This window comes from Haliotis rubra, unplaced genomic scaffold, assembly GCF_003918875.1.
Source record: "Haliotis rubra isolate DU_JTF1 unplaced genomic scaffold, ASM391887v1 Scf593, whole genome shotgun sequence".
Taxonomy (NCBI): domain Eukaryota; kingdom Metazoa; phylum Mollusca; class Gastropoda; order Lepetellida; family Haliotidae; genus Haliotis; species Haliotis rubra.
The window spans coordinates 548,985-563,859 of record NW_025767294.1 but is presented as its reverse complement, the minus strand read 5'-3'; positions in this window follow the sequence as shown (position 1 = coordinate 563,859).

The following is a 14,875-nucleotide window of genomic DNA, read 5'->3' as shown; positions in this document are numbered from 1 at the left end:
AATGTGGAAAGGGTTTTGTCGCTTATTTACTGTTAGGTTAGGTACTGTTCTGTGAACACCTTAGGTAGTTCATATTACGACATATTTTCATATTGTATTACTTGAATCTATTTGTTTTAACACAACAAGATATTCCTCTGTCACATGTTGAGCATACAAATGACCATGTAACTTCTCCCTTTGATGAACTCCCCGCCGTGATATTGCTTGGGCATTGCTAAAAGCGGCGTAAAATCATACTCACTCATTTTGATGAATTATTTTGTTCCACTTCAGAGGTGATCGTTTTAAGGCTGTGTATGCAAGCTGACAATGGAAGTCCCGCTATTTGCGTCAGGTTGGCATGGAGTAACTATTGTCCTATTGTCAACCTATTAGCAGAGACTTTGTAATGCGATAGTTTGTTCCAACGCAGTCAATTTATCTGACATGCGACGTCAGGATGACATAACACCGTGTATGAGGAAGGCCAACCGTGAAGAGCTGCCTAAGGTGGGAGATTTTTATGAAGACGTCAGTCATAGGAAGGATACGGTTGCTATATTTCGTGACTTGGCACACAATAGTAATAAAGTAGAAAAAATATAATGTGATTCAGAATATCTATGTTTGTCTGTCGGTATTTGTAAGCTTACAATGAAATTCTTATCAATTTAAAGTTAAATGACGGATGTATAGGACCATATATAATTAGCAAAGTGTTTGTTGTATGTCTTGATTATAATTGTATTTTAAAACAATGCCTCTGTAATATCCTGGATGTACTGACTAGGAAAAGTTTATGTTATTTGTTATTATTAGTTATTACTCTTACGGCGTTTCTGATAACTGATAACATCTGGTGTTGTACTTAACTAACTCCGGGGCGACAGCGGAACGCGACACTACAACAGATAGTAGTCTCATGAATACGTGCAAACACCCAGTTGCGGGTACAGCAACGTGCAGTATACTTGGACAAAGTACTGTGACTATGTGTCCCAGTCCACCCGGTGTGCCTAGTGGCTTCAAGAGTTGTATGGTCCCCAGAGAGTTGAGATTGACAATAAGATGTGCCGTTGAGATTGACATCCAGTGAACGAGAGAAAAACAAAGTGCCTTTGAGCAGCTGAGCTTAATCGTGTCGCCATTTCCACGTTCTGAATTTGTCATGTGTTACACTGTAATACTGAAACAAATACATATTCTCATGATACAGTCACAATTGTACAACCGACTCTGCTTAGAGCAGATATTTCTTATGAATGTGGAAATGCTTTTGTCGGTTTTATTTACTACGTGCTGTTTTGTGACTACCTTAGGTAGTTCGGAGGACATATTTTCATTCTGTATTACTTGAGTCTATTTGTTTTATCCCTCTGTCACAGGTTGAGCATACACATGACCATGTAACCTCAAACTTCGATGAACTATTTTGTTGCGAGTGACAAGTGATTGTTTTAAGGGTGTGTATGCAAGATAACAATCATTTACGTCAGGTTGGCATGGAGTAACTATTGTCCTATTGTCAACCTAGCAGCAGACACGTTTGTAATGCGATAGTTTGTTCCAAATCAGTTGATTTATCTGACATGCCATGTCAGGCTGACATAACACAGTGTAAGAGGAAGGCCAACCGTGAAGAGCTGCATTAGATAAGAAATTTGTATGTGGACGTCAGTGATAGGAAGGAAAATGTTGGTATATTTCGTGATTTGGCACAGAATAATTACAGAGAAGGAAAAATAAAATGTGATTCAGAATTCCTATGTTTGTATGTCTGTATTTGTAAGCTTATGATTCATTTCTTATCAATTTAAAGTTAAATGACGGATGTATAGGACCATATATAATTAGCAAATGTTTGTTGTATGTCTTGATTACAATTGTATTTTAAAACAATGCCACTGTAATATCAAGGGTGTTCTGACGAGGATAAGTTGATGGAAGTTAATCGTTGATGTTATTTGTTATTATCAGTTATTGCCCTTACGGCGTTTCTGATAACTGATTACTAACATTTGGTGTTGTGTGTTGCACCCCGTGGTTTAACTAACACTATGTGGTGACAGTCGGGTTATATAAATATAACGACGACGTAAATTTGCGGCTAGTACAACACTAATTTTCGTGACGTACACAGTACAGGTTGACGATAGGTTCATAGGTTTGTGATTCTGCATGTGTACAGTTTGTGATTAGGTGTTTATAAATTTGTAGGAAACCAGGATTTGTAAGTTTGTGAATAATTGTCTCAGTATTGTTCGTTTTTCGTGCAATTGGAACATCATACCTTACAACTGGACAGTGTTTATCATTTATGCTTTCTTCAGTGTAAGTGTTTCAAGTGAGTGTCATTAGTTTTACGCCGCTTTCTTCAGCAATATTCCAGCAATATCACGGCAGTATTGATTGACCTCCACGCAACCTTGTGTTGATCTCTGAGTTACGGTTCACTGGCTGCAGTGAAGTAATTTGCATGATGACACAAATAATAATGATTAATAAAAGTATTCCCGCAGATGACTTGTTCGCATTTCTGAATAAGTGGATGGAAAGATGGCTGAATTGATTTAGGATCTCATTTCGATGTATACAGCTTCATATATTATCATCTCACATGTTTTTTAAGAGATTTTTAGTATTGAAAATAAACATTGAATATTTGAGGCTTCAAATAATCCTAATTTACCAATAGAATTTAGAGAAAAACCTAATGAGCTATACTTAACAAAACCCATCCTTATGCTCGTTTGAATTCCATCCTAGCTATTTCCATGTAACTATCCTCCAGAATAGCATAGGGTACAAATGCAGTGTACGTCTGATATGTATACACATTTGCATGGAAAATATTAAATGGCTTACAAGTTATGCTCCGGAAGGAAACCGTGTTTGGCGGACCACGTTTCCACATGCCCTGCAAGTGGGATTTGGTAGAGGCATGATAATTATACGCGTTTGTAACATTACATTGCTGGTAATATTAGTCCGGCAGTTGGCATAAATTTGCAGTTAAGCTGTAAGGCCTTCCACGAACCATTTCAAATGTAATTGACAGGACACAATTGTCACATAGAAATCGCCTTCCAGTCAATGTTACCCAACCTTTTGAACCCCAGAGTGTGTTCCAAATTGATTTCTTTCTTCAGGCCATTTATGTCCCAACAATGCAACCACCGTTATCTGTCTTGGCAAAGAAAAGCACATTGATGTTTGTCTGTGAATTTTCACTCCTTGAAAATTGACACATCTTGCTAATGCAATTCACAAGACTACAGCGGATATTATTGATAGTGGATCTTGATTATATTTTTAATACTCACTTTTAATACGTACATGACAAAAGTCTATTGGGACAACGACCAATGGAGCTCGATGTCATCCTCATAAAGGAGATGAGTAAGCTGCGCTAGGGATCTTTACTGAGGAGGTCCGGGATGGTATTATTATTATGTTTTACAGGTTAAGATGGAAATGCAGCAGAGAGGGTTCGGGTGATCCTGGCACAGTCAGGCTGGTAAGGCTCATGATCAGCTCAGGGCCCTTGTCCCCCCTACACGCAACCCAGAAAGCGAATGGGACTCTCCCAGGAAACACTGCCTAGTCGAACCCACCAAGAACTTTCCGGAGAATATGTAGACTCCCGTACACTGCAGCCTTCTGCATTTACCCACAGTGTCAGAAGGGCTGTGCTTCCGGTGGAGAACCCGGGCACTCTCCTGATCTGCGCCAAGAGTTCAGGAGGTACCAAACCAAGGGCACCGAGAACAATGGGGAGCCTGACGACAGTGTACTTGGGATGCAAGCGAGACTTTTCAAAGGCGAGGTCTGCATACTTAGCATGCTTTTCCTGAATATGCCAATCACGTTGCTGTCAAAAGGGATAGAAAATTCAATGATATGAATAAATTCATTGGCTTTATCAAAAAGGACAAAATCAGGATTGTTGGCTGGAATTCCCCTAAGACTGTGTGTGGGCCTATTTCGAAAAGGTTTAAAAGCATAATTTTCCATGAGGCCCTGGACATGTTCAGGGTCGTACCATGGATGGACCTCAGAGTAATAGCCACAGGCATGGCGAAGACAGTAGTAGAAGCAACGAGCCATGGCATCATGCTTTTAAGATATGCTGTTTGTGCTAAGGAAGGGCATCCACTGACAAGGTGTTGAACAGTCTCTGTAAATTCATTACACAGTCGGCATTTCATGTTAATATTTTCTTTAAGAAACACATTTTGGCGATTGTGAGTAGGAGGTTACTGGTCTTGTGTAGCAAAAAGAAAAACCCCTGTTTCACATTTACGACCAACCGACTTCATCCAGCAGAAGGAGTCGGTGGGGTTGCTATTCTGTTCACACACTGCATGTACACACGATTCAATGGTTTCTCTGAAAACTTCTCCACAAAAGACGGGCTCTGAGCAATAGTAAATTACTTCACCTGGTTTCCTTCCATTGCTGTACCGCCCAGCAGTGCATTGTCATCAGCAAAATTAACTCCATTTTTAGATTCTGTCCAACGACCTTGGCACGCTTAAAATAGTTGTGGAATTCTTTGTTTGCATCATCAGTCTTGACATGCATCACCAGAGGATCATCCGATAAATAAATATGTGCGAAAGTACACAATAAAATTCTATCGTGAAGCGCCTCCACATTGATCAAACCCTCCAGGATTGATTGGCATATATAAACGATTAAGGAAGGAACGAGGGTGGTGGGCTGTATTATCAGACATGATTCATCTGGTCAGGCGGTCAACACACTAGATGTCTTGTTACGTCCAATCAACTACTCCAAAGGAATAGGAAAGATTATTATTTTTACAGTAGTGATAGTAGTAGTCTGGTTTAAACATATTTTATTCTATTCTATTATATTAATGCCGCTCCATAATACATGTGAAGGTTCACATTTGTAGTAGTGGTGATAGCAGTGGTAACAGTAGCAGGCATGTTAGGAATGGAGAGTTTTATATATATATGTCAATTTGACACTTGTTTATTCAAAACGTACCTAACAGTTAAATCGATCACAATACGACCCCACAACTGTAATCCGTTATAACACCAACCGTCTGAGGTAACGATTGAGTCACCCGGTGGACGTCCTGGAATAACTCAACTGAAGTAATTAAAGCTAAAGTACATTCAAGTATTCGCATTTTTTGCAAGTCGAGTATAAGTCTTCAAGCCAGGTTTGCGTTACATATCCATGTTTGATGTGGTGAATGAATTATATATGTTGTAAAATGCACGTGGCAGCCGACGAGACAAGTATGGTCAGTTGAGTTATAACATAATTGATCAAAGGATGTAGTTGTTTCTTGTTTGAGAGGCATTTTAAAATTGAATCAACAAGAAAGGAGGACTAGTGGTAGAGCTTGTTAGAACCTTAACCGAACCGTCGCTCTCACTGTCATCCTTCTTGTCATCTCCTTTTTGTCACCCCCTTTCCTGCGGGTATTGACAGATGCATTTAATAAAAGAAATAAGATAACTGCTTTATACTGGGGCAGGTATTACTATTATTTGTTGTAATATCAAAAACCGAAGTATTTTCATGATCTGTTCTTAAATATATATCATCAGTTACAATTTACAAAGTTGTTTCAAAATAGGTCACATACAAAATTCGGAATTTTTTTTTATCTCCCGCAACCAATACTTACGGGATCGGGTAGTCAGGTTTGCTGACTTGTTTGATACGCGTCATCGCATCCCAATTTTATAGATCGATGCTCATGATGTCAATCACTGGACTCGATCATGTAGAGACTGCCGTCATACAGCTGAAATACTGCTGATTGCGGCGTTACACAAAGAAACAAACAACAAACAAACCGTGCATGACTCATTGCGAAATATGAGCCCCAGTAAATACAGAAGAGGGTCTACAATTGTTGAGCCCAATCTTCCAAACAAGTGCTAGCACTTGGCCTCAATAAATCTATTGTTGCAACAGGGAGTAATGTGTAATCAAAACGACACTATCAATAGCTGAATACAGAGTTAACAAAGTAAAACGGTCCATATTAGGTCAGCATTGAGATCCTTTTGTCCTGTCCCCAACTTACGCACAATGCAGAAACTTCTGTGCAGTTCTTTCCAACCGCAGTTGATTAAATTCATTGTCTAGATGACGTAACGCTATGTACAGACGTGCACTCTGAGAGCTATACTCAGACGTGCATTTTGATAGGGATCTCAAGGCGGAGAAGGTAAGTGTTTGTCTATTTCGTCGAAAGTAATTTGGAATGCGACACCTGGTTTTGTCCTGTTTTAACGAACTCTGGTGTGATAGCAGGAACATTTCAGTGATTATGTATAATTATGCAGAATCATTACATCGCCCCTGTGTATGTTCTGTATTCCTAATCAAGTTTATTCGCTGTAACAATGTTACTGAAGGTACGTTGAAGTCTGTTATCAGACGCAAACGTGCATGGCATTCGGCATTCTACTGACCAGAAAGGTGTGATGAGTGTCAGCGCATTTCGATATACCATGTTACAGACCTTAGGATTATATGGTATTTAGAACTGATAACTCTTTGTGACACATATCAACTCATTGTGACGTCATCATAGTTGGGTTTTTTCTACAATATCACTCTCGGGCATTACACGAGGTGATCCTTAAACGCCTACCAAACGTAGACACAAATATAGACACACAATAAACCTTGGACTGACATCAGTTTGCTTCCAACATGCATAAGTAAAACATCAGGATTTCTTAAATACATCTCACGGCAATAGTCAAGAATTATTTCAGAAATCCTTCCGTTATAATAAATTCTGAATTCTGAATGGTACTTTTAATCCTTCATTTGTTGATTATGACCGTAATTGTACAGTTTGAAGCCGAAATAACTCATTGGAAAAAATAACATATGACGCTGTAATACATTCTTTTAAAATACCTTGATATTCTTCTATAAATTTGATTACAATTACAATGTTAAGGTAAGATGACAATTAGGTGCTATTCGTGACAGGCAACAATGTGTTATTAGTCCAAATAAAACGGTTCAAAGAGATAACCTATATGTAACAGAGCAACGCCATGTTGACGTATTTGTTGATGTTCGGAAAAATGTTCCTCAAAATCCGAATGTACAAAAACACACAGTCCTAGGGTATCTGTTCAGTGTACATTTCGCTATCAATTTTGGTAATTTATATACTTATAATATTTGATCTAAGTCCCAGTCATTGCCCTTTTCTGCCTCTGAGTGGCTATCTAATGAATAAATACAGTGTCCAATAGAGCTATGTATAATGAACGGATATACTATGTTTGTTATATTTTGCGTCCTATTTTAATCAAGCTTGATATCGAAGGTAAACAAAGTCAAGCAACACGGCGGTTGATACACATTTTCGCTTTCAGTGAATGGAGGTCATCGTAGTGACCAGTAACATGTTCCTTTTGTCGTGACATGATAAAGTAATGGATAGTGCCAGTTTCAATAATGCTGCACAACTAACAATATGAATCAAGCAAAATGACTGATAATATTTCTTTGAATAATAGTTATCATCTATTTTTAAAGAAAATGAAACATTGGAATTATTGAAATAATATCTCAAGATAAACCCACAAACGGGTAATTATATATCAATTACTCTACTGCATTTTTGTTAACAGACACCGATAGCTAAACAAAGTTAGTTACCTTGAATACTTCTTTGTCTAGTCCCTTTTCCTCCTCCTCCTCCTCATTAATTGTCGTTTAGTTCATCCAAGGACATGTTTAAGGACAGGTCGTGTTGTATAGAACCACTATGAAAGCATGGGAACAGACATAAAAGCACTCTGACATCATGGCAAAAGACATAAACCCACTATTGTATCATAGGAGCAGACTTAATACTACGACATCATGGGAACAGACATAAAACCAGTATGACATCATGGGAACAGACATAAAACCACTATGACATCATGGCAACAGCATAGAACCACTATGAGAGCATAGGAACAGACACAAAACCAATATGACGTCATGGGGGCAGACATAAAACCACTATGACAGCATGGGAACAGACCTAAAACCACTATGACATGATGGGAACAGGGATAACACCACTATGACAGCATGGGAACGGACCTAAAACCACTATGACAGCATGGGAACAGACTTAAAACACTATGACATGATGGGGACAGACAAAAAACCACTATGACGTCATTGGAACAGACATAAAACCAGTATGACAGCATGGGAACAGACATAACACCACTATGACATGATGGGGACAGATATAAAACCACTATGACGTCATTGGAACAGACATAAAAGCAGGATGACAGCATGGGAACAGACGTAACCCCACTATGACAGCATGGAAAAAAACATAGCACCACTATGACAGCATGGGGGCAGATATAACACCACTATGACAGCATGGGAACAGACAGAAAGCCACTATGACAGCATGGGAACAGACATAACACCACTACGACAGCATGGGGGCAGACATAACACCACTATGACAGCATGGGAACAGACATAAAACCACTATGACAGCATGGGAACAGACATAACACCACTATGACAGCATGGGGACAGACATAAAGCCACTATGACAGCATGGGAACAGACATAACACCACTATGACAGCATGGGAACAGACAGAAAGCCACTATGACAGCATGGGAACAGACATAACACCACTATGACAGCATGGGGGCAGACATAACACCACTATGACAGCATGGGAACAGACATAAAACCACTATGACAGCATGGGAACAGACATAACACCACTATGACATCATGGGAACAGACATAAAGCCACTATGACAGCATGGGAACAGACATAACACCACTATGACAGCATGGGGGCAGACATAAAGCCACTATGACAGCATGGGGACAAACATAACACCACTATGACAGCATGGGAACAGACATAAAACCACTATGACAGCATGGGAACAGACATAAAACCCCTATGAGAGCATGGGAACAGACATTAAACCCTATGACATGGGGACAAACATAAAACCACTATGACAGCATGGAGACAGATATAAAACCCCTATGACATGGGGGCAGACATAACACCACTATGACTGCATGGGAACAGACATAACACCACTATGACAGCATGGGAACAGACATAGCACCAGCATGACAGCATGGGGACAGATATAACACCACTATGACAGCATGGGGACAGACATAACACCACTATGACAGCATGGGAACAGACATAAAACCACTATGACAGCATGGGAACAGACATAGCACCAGCATGACAGCATGGGAACAGACATAACACCACTATGACAGCATGGGGACAGATATAAAACCACTATGACAGCAAGGGAACAGCCATAACACCACTATGACAGCATGGGAACAGACATAACACCACTATGACATCATGGGGACAGACATAACACCACTATGACAGCATGGGGACAGATATAAAACCACTATGACAGCATGGGGGCAGATATAACACCACTATGACAGCATGGGAACAGAGAGAAAGCCACTATGACATCATGGGGACAGACATAACACCACTATGACAGCATGGGGGCAGACATAACACCACTATGACAGCATGGGAACAGACATAAAACCACTATGACAGCATGGGAACAGACATAACACCACTATGACAGCATGGGAACAGACATAGCACCACTATGACAGCATGGGAACAGACATAGCACCAGCATGACAGCATGGGAACAGACATAACACCACTATGACAGCATGGGGACAGATATAAAACCACTATGACAGCAAGGGAACAGCCATAACACCACTATGACAGCATGGGAACAGACATAACACCACTATGACATCATGGGGACAGACATAACACCACTATGACAGCATGGGGACAGATATAAAACCACTATGACAGCATGGTGGCAGATATAACACCACTATGACAGCATGGGAACAGACAGAAAGCCACTATGACATCATGGGGACAGACATAACACCACTATGACAGCATGGGGGCAGACATAACACCACTATGACAGCATGGGAACAGACATAAAACCACTATGACAGCATGGGAACAGACATAACACCACTATGACAGCATGGGAACAGACAGAAAGCCACTATGACAGCATGGGAACAGACATAACACCACTATGACAGCATGGGGGCAGACATAGCACCACTATGACAGCATGGGAACAGACATAAAGCCACTATGACAGCATGGGAACAGACATAACACCACTATGACATCATGGGAACAGACATAAAGCCACTATGACAGCATGGGAACAGACATAACACCACTATGACAGGATGGGGGCAGACATAAAGCCACTATGACAGCATGGGGACAGACATAACACCACTATGACATCATGGGAACAGCCATAACACCACTATGACAGCATGGGAACAGACATAAAACCCCTATGAGAGCATGGGAACAGACATTAAACCCTATGACTTGGGGACAAACATAAAACCACTATGACAGCATGGAGACAGATATAAAACCCCTATGACATGGGGGCAGACATAACACCACTATGACTGCATGGGAACAGACATAACACCACTATGACAGCATGGGAACAGACATAGCATCAGCATGACAGCATGGGGACAGATATAACACCACTATGACAGCATGGGAACAGACATAACACCACTATGACAGCATGGGAACAGACATAGCACCACTATGACAGCATGGGAACAGACATAGCACCAGCATGACAGCATGGGAACAGACATAACACCATTATGACAGCATGGGGACAGATATAAAACCACTATGACATGGGGACAGACATAAAACCACTATGACAGCATGGGAACAGACATAACACCACTATGACATCATGGGGACAGACATAACACCACTATGACAGCATGGGGACAGATATAAAACCACTATGACAGCATGGGAACAGACATAAAACCCATGTGACAGCAGGGGAACAGACATAACACCACTATGACAGCATGGGAACAGACATTAAACCCCTATGACATGGGGGCAGACATAAAACTACTATGACAGCATAGGAACAGACATAGCACCAGCATGACATCATGGGAACAGACATAACACCACTATGACATCATGGGGACAGACATAACACCACTATGACAGCATGGGGGCAGACATAAAACTACTATTACAGCATGGGGACAGACATAACACCACTATGACATCATGGGGACAGACATAACACCACTATGACAGCAAGGGAACAGCCATAACACCACTATGACAGCATGGGATGAGACATAACACCACTATGACAGCATGGGAAAAGACATTAAACCCCTATGACAGCATAGGAACAGACATAGCACCAGCATGACATCATGGGGGCAGACATAAAACCACTATGACAGCATGGGAACAGACATAGCACCAGCATGACATCATGGGGACAGACATAACACCACTATGACAGCTTGGGGACAGATATAAAACCACTATGACGTCATGGGACAGACATAAAACCAGTATGACCGCATTGGAACAGACTTAACCCCACTATAACTTCATGGGGACAGACCTAAAAACACTATAACATCATGGGGACAAACATAGCACCATTATGACATCATGGGCACAGACATAAAAAAACACTATAACATCATGGGGACAAACATAGCACCATTATGACATCATGGGCACAGACATAAAACCGCTATAATATCATGGCAAAAGACATCCTTAACCTTTATTTTTTTCAGAACATATATAGATAATAAACGCATACAGTGAACAGGTATGAAAGTAACTGAGTATACCCCGAAGGAAAAACAATACGCGTTGGACGTTAGATGACCATGCGTGGCCGACGCCCATTTCAAAAAGCGTTGAATTCACTTGAAAACAATCTCAGGACACCATTTAAATTTAACTGAATTGCAAAACACCACAAACTGTTGATAGTATCCTCAACATAGTATCTTTAGATTTATTTACTTTGTTAAATCTATACATTCTGTTTTACATTTCAAAACTGGTAAGGGCCATGCCTTTACACAGCCTTTCCAGAATCATTACATTTTTAAACACGATTACCTGGCCTACAAATCACCTCTTAAATACTGAGAAATTTTGTTATGATTAATTACTCGGTAGAGTTTCCTTTGTCCCTCTGTTTACTCACCTGATCCACCGTGGGAGAGATTGTGTGTCTGACTGAATTGTAATGTAAATACATATCTTCCTGTGTGGTCGCAGTAGCCAGGTTAGTCAATTTTGCTGGTAATGTTAGGTGGGCTCGTAGCATATACTGTGCAGTAAAGCTGTGGGACTATTCACATAGGGTGAACCATTTCAAATGTTATTGACAGGACACAAGTATCATAGAGAAATCGCAACAAATTGAACCTTTCAAGGTATTACAGACTGATTCGTTTCTTCAGCCAATCTATGTCCCATCAATGCAAACACCACTTTTCCTTTTGACAAAGAAAAGCGCATTGGCGCTCTTGTGTGAATTGTTACTTTTTTGAAATGCACCATGGACACATGTTTACACATACTAATGCTATTCACCAGATTACGGCGGATTATTGATAGTGGATGTTGATTATATTATTTCAATACTCGCTGTTCACATGTGCTGTTACAAAACTCTATTGGGACAACAGTTAGTCATACACCTCACAATGGCAATAGACCTTCCTGCACGTCTATGTCTGTGTGTACTGATAGTTATATGAACTGTAAATGGCCACAATGTCTCCTACATGTTGTTACATTTGAATGTGACCAGACATCCTCCTACACAGACGGGACAACCTGACCTATGTATTCCATAATGGGCATGGTTATGCTAGTTGTGAGTGAGTGAGTGAGTTTAGTTTTACGCCACATTCAGCAATATTCCAGCTATATGGCGGCGGTCTGTAAATAATCGAGCCTGGACCAGTGATCAACAGCATGAACGTCGATCTGCGCAATTGGGAACCGATGACAACCCCATCCCGTTAGTCGCCTCTTACGACAAGCATGGTTACTGAAGGCTCATTCTAACCCGGAACTTGACGGGTTATATACTAGTTGTAGCAGTGGAAGTCGTACTTATAAACAAGAAATGGTAGCACGTTTTGTGGCAGAGGTAGTGGTAGTAGTGCTGTTGTTGGTGGTGGTAGTAGATGTGATAGTATTAGTAGTGGTCGGTTTTAGTGAGTTAAAATTTAACATCACCTCGGCAATATTTCAGTCATATAGTTACGAGAAAAGCTATGCATGCACAATAGATATAAGTTGTTAAATAATCAGTCATCAAAGGACTGTAAAATAATTAGAGCATCACAGACGATGTCTAATACTAGCATGTAAATCTAAAACTATTTTATTTACGAAGACACTATAATTTTAAAACAGGCTATAGGTCGCGAACAACTGAAGGTAGATCACCATACTAGGGACCATTGGGACTTACAGTGCTTTAGATACCTGCATGGACCCTAGTTGCAATGAGTAGTGGTAGAAGTAGTCCCTGTTAATAGTAGTAGTGACAGAGGTATTAAAAGTCGTAGCTGTTGTTGTAGCTGTACTAGTAATGGTAGTAGTAGTGAGGGTAGTTGTAGTAGCAGTAGTAGTGATACTGGTATTAGTAGTAGTGGATTTTGTTTTTATAGTTATAGTGGTAGTAATGATAGTAGTAGTGGTAGTAGTAGTGATAGTAGTGATAGTAGTGATAGTGGTTGTTGTATTAGCAGTTGTAGTTGTATTGGTTTTAGTAGTTGTAGTAGTAATAATGGTAGTAGTACTCATATTAGTTGTTGTAATAGTAGTTGTGGTCACGTGGTAGTGGTATCAGTAATAGTTGTATTAGTAGCAGGAGAAGGCGTATTAGGAATACGGATTTCTATATACATTTATGTCAATCTGACACTTATAAATTAAAAAATTATGTAACAATTAAATCGATCACACTGCAACTGTAATCCGTTAAAACAACAACTCTTCGTCTGATTTAGCAATGTGTCAACAGGTGGACGTCCTGGATTAGCTCAACTGAAGTAGTTAAAGATAAAGTACATTCAGAGATTCGCTTGTTTTGCTTGTCCAGTGTACTTGTATAGCCAGGTTTGTGTTGTATAGCCAGTTTTGTGTAGTATAGTTAGGTCTGTGTTGTATAGTCAGGTTTGTGTTTGAAGGCCAGGTTTAAGTTTGCGTTGTATAGCCAGGTTTGTGCTGTATAGTCAGGTTTGTGCTGTATAGTTAGGTTTGTGTTCTATAGTCAGGTTTGAGTTGTATATCCAGGTTTGTCTTGTATAGCCAGGTTTGTGTTGTATAGTCAGGTTTGTGTCGTATAGCCAGGTTTGTGTTGTAGAGTCAGGTTTGTATTGTATAGCCAGGTTTGTGTTGCATAGTCAGGTTTGTGTTCTATAGTCGGGTTTGTGTTGTATAGCAAGGATTGTGTTGTATAGTCAGGTTTGTGTTGTATAGCCAGGTTTGTGCTGCATAGGAAGGTTTGTGTTGTATAGTCAGGTTTATGCTGTATAGCCAGGTTTGTGTCGTATAGCCAGGTTTGTGTTGTATAGTCAGGTTTGTTGTATAGTCAGGTTTCTGTTGTATTGCCAGGTATGCTGTATAGTCAGGTTTGAGTTGTATAGGAAGGTTTGTGTTGTATATCCAGGTTTGTCTTGTATAGCCAGGTTTGTGTTGTATAGTCAGGTTTGTGTTGTATAGCCAGGTTTGTGTTGCATAGTCAGGTTTGTGTTCTATAGTCGGGTTTGTGTTGTATAGCAAGGATTGTGTTGTATAGTCAGGTTTGTGTTGTATAGCCAGGTTTGTGCTGCATAGGAAGGTTTGTGTTGTATAGTCAGGTTTATGTTGTATAGTTAGGTCTGTGTTGTATAGTCAGGTTTGTGTTTGAAAGCCAGGTTTAAGTTTGCGTTGTATAGC